The following is a 6,224-nucleotide window of genomic DNA, read 5'->3' on the forward strand; positions in this document are numbered from 1 at the left end:
GGGGCTGATTGTTTTTTCCAATCTTCGAGAGAAAGCTGTGTCTTCAAGGTATAATCTTCCCTTGGGGACCCAAGCCCTCTGATGATGTTAACAAACATACTCATATTAATACCGATGCTATTCTTTTCTCCTTTTTCCCTCCCCTCATCTCCCTTCTAGAAAACCAAGGCTTGTGAACATTGTGAGGAGAGACAGGCAGAGCACGCCCTTCATTCCAGCCCCCCCAAAAGACCCAGGCGCTCATCTACAGAGACATCTGTGCCCAAGGACCAGGCTTGAGGGGGACGCGTTTTCATCTTTGAATGTTTCCTGTCTTTCTAGTGACTTCCTCTCTCTCTCTGATTGACAAGTAGCTTTAGACGCTGGAGACTGACCAAAACCAAATCCTGTGGTGATCCTTTCACAGCTGGGCCCTTCCTGTTCCATCTCCGAGTGGCAAGCAGGACCAGTGTGATCAAAAAGGAGAAGGCTGGGCTTCGCTGGTGGCGCAGTGGTTGAGAGTCCGCCTGCTGATGCAGGGGACGCGGTTCGTGCCCTGGTCCGGGAAGATCCCACATGCCGCGGAGCGGCTGGGCACGTGAGCCATGGCTGCTGGGCCTGCGCGTCCGGAACCTGTGCTCCGCAACGGGAGAGGCCACAACAGTGAGAGGCCTGCGTACCACAAAAGAAGACTGAATGGAACATGGCTCAAAGGAAGAAAAGGGAAGGGGAGGGGCTCTGTTCCAAGGGCCCAGAGATCCGAGTCCTCCAGGCACAGGCATGGGAGAGCCAGACCCGCAGGAGACGCTGGGCAGAGCCCCCAAACCCGGAGCAGGTAGGTCTGAGGAACCCCGGGAGGGTCACATTTACTGGCCTTCTTTTCCTCTCGTGTAATTTGGGAGGTTTGGGGAAGAATTCCCAGACAGGATTGCCTTGGGCAAACCACACCCTTGCACTTCATTGTTCTCATTTTAAGGGGAAGGGGTCTGCAGTAGGTACCTCTGAAATGCTGTGGTTCTGAGGCTGATATGAGGCAGGAGGTGCCGAGTCTCATGAAGCCAAGCCATAAAGTAGGGCCCCCAGAGGTGGCCACACCGCTATCTCCGGACCAGTGGTTCTCAAACTTGAGGTGCATCAGAATCCCCTGGAGGACTTGCTAAAGCAGACTGCTGGTCCCACTCCTGGAGTTGCCTTTTAGTAGGACTGGGGTGGGGCCTGAGAATTTACATTTCTAACGAGTTCCCAAGTGTGGCCTCTGCCGCTAGTCTGGGGATCACGTGTTGAGCATCACTGGGAGCATCGCCCAGTTGGGGGAGCCCTCCGAGATGAAGGTCACCTAGGTGGAGCACAGCCAGCCAGGGTTGCAGCCTTCAGGATGCGTACCTCTCCCTCCTACCAGCCAGCAGGGGGAGACTCTGCATTTGCTCCGTGGGCTTTTAGCCCTAAGCAAGCTATCCCCCAGTCCCTCTGCTCTTATTTTTTTAAAAACCCATTGTACTGAGAGATGCCTCAAACTTTTATTTAAAACAAAGGTTTTTTGTTTTTTTTTAGAAGCATCCTATATTTAACGTCAAAGAATTTGAATTCAAGTACAAAAATTAAACAACACGTGATTTCAACATTAAAAACCATAACACTTATTACTCAAAGAACTAGACAATGAATATCAAAAACACAAATGGAGCATACTTATAAAAACCTTAAATACATTAACAGGAAAATTATGATTATTTCTACAACAAACGATTATTAACTAAAATATTTATAGTTATTTTCAAGGACCACAATGGTAGATTGCTTTTTCTTTAGTACTGCATAAAATTTGCATCTTAATCTTTTTGCACTTCATTACTTCCTACATAATAATTAGATGCTTCCGTTTATATAATTGTTCTAATTGCTAATACAGATAGTGATCCTTGGTAATCAAATCTAGTGTAACCAGTGTCTGCAAGTGCTTTAATACTTGTGAAACTCTATTTAGCAAAGTTATAATGAAAAAATTTAATGTAAACTTCTGGGTTCTACTGACCACTCAGGAATCAGAAGTTATTTAAAATCCCAAAAGTTTAAAAAGAACAGCAGTTTGTTATACCTTTATCAAGAGAAATCACTGAGTAACTTTTAAAACTTAGCATTTTTACAAGTTTTACAACAGTAGGTTATTCTGAATTGTGATTGATATTTACTCTGTTGAAATAGATATATAATTATCATTTTAAAACCAAATGTACAAACCTGATTCTAAAATAAAACAGTATTTTAATTTGCATGCTTTACAAGGAAAGTTTCATACTCCTGTTTACAATATTTTCTTCAGAAGAATGAGGCCTGATTGGAGATATATAGCCGCTGTCCAACATGGCTGCCATTAACAAGTGATACTGTTGGTGACAAAGGATAGCTTGGATAAGAATAAAGCCTTGAAGTGTAAGGAAGCACACTGGGAGTCCCAGAAGAGAGGGTAGCACTAACAGGGGAAAGACTATTTACTGAACTGTGACAGAAATTGTAGTCTGTAAATAAATGCAAAACAATTATGCTTCACATCTTTATGGTTACAAATTTAATTCAAAGAGACAAAGCATTAAAACTATAATCACATAATGTTCTAACATTCAAAATCCTGATAATCTTATATTGCTGGTAAAGACTGTTTCAGCATTCACTGCATTGCAAATCCTGTTAGTTTCATCAGTCAGTATTAAGTAAATTTTCACTGACACAATGCTTCAGAGATCTTGCTAGAATGCATTCTTGGATATCTGTTTCTTGGATATCTGTTAATTGTTTTGTATCTTTATGATCACCAAAAAAGGGAATCTCTGATTTCTCTTGCTCTATCCACAATGAAGCTCCTTTTAAATTTGGTACTGACACTAAGGGGTCATCCATGAAGAAAAGATATAAGCAGTGAATTCATATTTGCTTCTTTTTTGAAACTGTATTAGGTATCAAGCCAGCAGAAACATTTACCCCTGGACTGCAAAAACTCTCAAATATTTCATTATTTAAACACTAATGTAAACATTTATACAATCCAATAAACCAATTTAACATTAGAATCCTACTGGTACCATAAAACAGTAAAATGAATCATCTTTATAAAATAAACTTCAAGAAACCATTATCAACTTACAGTACAGAAAAATCCAAAAATTAAACCAAATTATTTCTTTAAAAACCAACATTTGAAATATTACTGTTCCACAATAAACATTCATTTTACGTATCAATAATTTCTTGCTTCATTAGTTATAATGTTTATAGATGTGTGTGAGTACTAAAGACCAAATTTGTAAATCCTGTACTTTCCAAAAACTCAGCTATGTTCTTTGGTGTAATGTAAGCCAAGGGTGTGAAAATGACTATGAAGTGATTACTTATAAAATGTACAGTGTTTCTAGGAACAGAAGAAATTAGGTCATCTAATGCTCAGGTAAAGTTTTTTCTATATTTTCCTGGTGCTATAAATGAGGGCTAAAAATGAATGTTAACTTAGTGTTGTCATGGGACTTAATATTAAGCCAACAGGAATGAGATCAACTGCAGGAGAATAAGCTCAAGCAACATCAGAAAGGACCTGTTTATTTTCTCCAAATTCTTCTACATAAGTCCAGGCTGAAGAGATTTTGTTCCCTGTCCAAATGAAGTAACGTAAACTGGGCTGCCAGTTCCTTTGCATCTTCCAACGTAGTACAGAGTTTGTCTGGCATGAAGTAACTCTGGGATCCATTTGCAATAGCAGGAATAACGATTTTATATGCCAAGAGTACTTTCCCATCTTGACTTGTTGTTGAATATAAATAATACTCTGGTGGTGCCCAATTATTTTTGTTGCAGTAATAATCCAAATGCATTACTTCAGAATTGAAATGATTGGATTTTAAAGAATACATACTAATTGAAGTAAGCTTTGTTCCAGGAAAAAATGGATAAGCGCATCTTTCAATTTCAGGGAGGCTTGGGCCATGCTGGCCATTGAGACAAGCTGGAAGAGTTGGTGCCATGCCTAGAGTTTTTGGGTGGCTCTCTTCTTTGTTAGCAAACACAATCAGGTTTTCTGAATTGGGGCTAATCTGACCATTAAGATGCTGTCTCCAAGTGTTTTCTTTATTTACAGGTTTTCCCAGTGTTACCTCAATACTTGCTCCATCAATGCATTTTCCATTCATAACAGACATAGCAGCCACTGCATCCTCTCGGTTGAAAAAGTGAACAAAAGCATAATCTCTAAGTTTCTTTACTCATTCAACTGCACCAGGTTTGAATTTATTGAATTCTGCTTTGTTTCCTCTGTAGTTGAGATCATTACATTTCACACATAGAGAACTTTAACTCTGCGTGGTTTCCTCATCAACCTCTTTCTCTGGGTCAGTCCAAACTACCTGAATGGTATGGCCCTACAGGTCGAAGGTTCCTGGAATTAGTTTTCTCCTAGCCATAGCAGTAGCTCTGTGAGATTCATACTCAACAAACGCAAAACTGCGATTTTTGGTCTTATCAGTGGCGCTTGGGTAAACAATGACATCTACAACTCCTTCTGTAACTTTCTTCATTTCATCCAAGATTTCTTCCTTCTTCTTTTCCTTCAGAATAACTCCAATAAATAATCTGCAATTATCCAAGCTTACACACACACCGATAAACTTCCCTGGTCGAATCTCATAATTATTAAGACTTCTGATGGCTAACTGGGCTTCTTCTTTTGTAGTACACATCACAAAAGCATAACCTCGATTTTCACCACTAAATTCCATCGTAAGTCGAAATTCGTATGTCTTCCCAGCTCTTTCAAATACAGGAACTAATTCATCTTCATACATATCACGAGGTATTTTTCCTACAAAACGTTCACAGCCTCTAGGTGGAGTTGGACCTTCCCAACCTGGGGGCGGACCACCAAACTTCCTTTCCCATTTTCTTGAACCATGTTGTATCCAGTCTTTTCCATCAAAGTAAGTAATGCTGCTTCATTCTGAGTGCCAGTTCAGACTTTACTGCATCCATTTGTTCCATCTGTATTTTCTTCATTCATAGTTGCAGTTCCCCTCGGGGCTTCAATTGTTGGTCCTAAATGCCTGGGACCAACGACCACAAACCGCCGCCACCGTTTCGTTTCGGGGCCAGTCGGTGGGAGCGGGGGTCACCGCAGTGGGGAGGGGAGCCCACGTGGAGGAGCTCGCGAGGTCCTCGCGCCTAGCCTGGTCTCCCTTTAATTGATTTTATTTTTGGCTGCATTGGGTCTTCGTTGCTGCGCACCGGCTTTTCTCTAGTTGTGGTGAGCGGGGGCTATTCTTCCTTGTGTGCGCAGGCTTCTCATCGCGGTGGCTTCTCTTGTTGTGGAGCACAGGCTCTAGGCGCACGGGCTTCAGTAGTTGTGGCATGTGTGGGCTCAGTAGTTGTGGCTCGCGGGCTCTAGAGCACAGTCTCAGTAGTTGCGGTGCATGGGCTTAGTTGCTCTGCGGCATGTGGGATCTTCCTAGATGAGGGCTCGAACCCGTGTCCCCTGCAATGGCAGGCAGATTCTTAACCACTGCGCCACGAGGGAAGCCCTCAAACTTTTATTTAAAACAAAGTGAGAATAAATAAGCAATACAAAACAAAACAAACAAAAAAACTTCCAAGCTGAACGAAAGCTTTCTATGTGTGCAGAGGCAGACTGCTCCAACAGATAACAACTCTCCCACTCAGGAGGCTGCCCGGCTAATAGACTTGCCCAGTATGGAAAAGGAAGGCTTTCTGGGGACAAGGAAGGAGGAGCAGGGGCTCTGAGATGGGCAGAAGGTGTTTGGGGGCAAAAGAGAGAAGACTAGGCTGCTTGGAAAGGATTCCTCTTCCCCCTCCATCCTTCAGGCTAGAAGGTCAGATTTGAGCAGAGACTCAAGGCAGGGCCTGAGGACGATCACAACAGTCAGATTACCTACCCTTGTGTACTCAGTTTTCCACTACCCGTGGATGTCTGTCCAACCTCTAGATATTTAGATGTGGAAGTGGTACACTCAGGGACCACTGTCAGTAAAAGAGGCCTTCTGGGTGGTCTCTAAGGGGTGGGCTTAGGCTTGTACTGCCCCATTCCTACACTCTCAAAGTTCCTGTAGTGACCATAGTGATCATACCATGGGGCACGATCAGCATCTAAGACCAGCTGTAGATGTGGACCAGAGCAACCTCACATGATGCAGCTGGAGGTCAACCCACAACAGATCATTGGAGCAAAAAATGACCCTGTTAGCAACATTATC

At 42.5% G+C, this 6,224-nt stretch overlaps 1 pseudogene; it reads right to left on the reverse strand.

Annotated features, from left to right (window-relative positions):
• Window positions 1-3,566: 3,566 nt before the first annotated feature.
• On the reverse strand, window positions 3,567-5,017 carry LOC136133953 (probable RNA-binding protein 46; annotated as a pseudogene).
• Window positions 5,018-6,224: the final 1,207 nt, after the last annotated feature.

The sequence above is a fragment of the Phocoena phocoena genome, chromosome 14 (genome assembly GCF_963924675.1).
Source record: "Phocoena phocoena chromosome 14, mPhoPho1.1, whole genome shotgun sequence".
Taxonomy (NCBI): domain Eukaryota; kingdom Metazoa; phylum Chordata; class Mammalia; order Artiodactyla; family Phocoenidae; genus Phocoena; species Phocoena phocoena.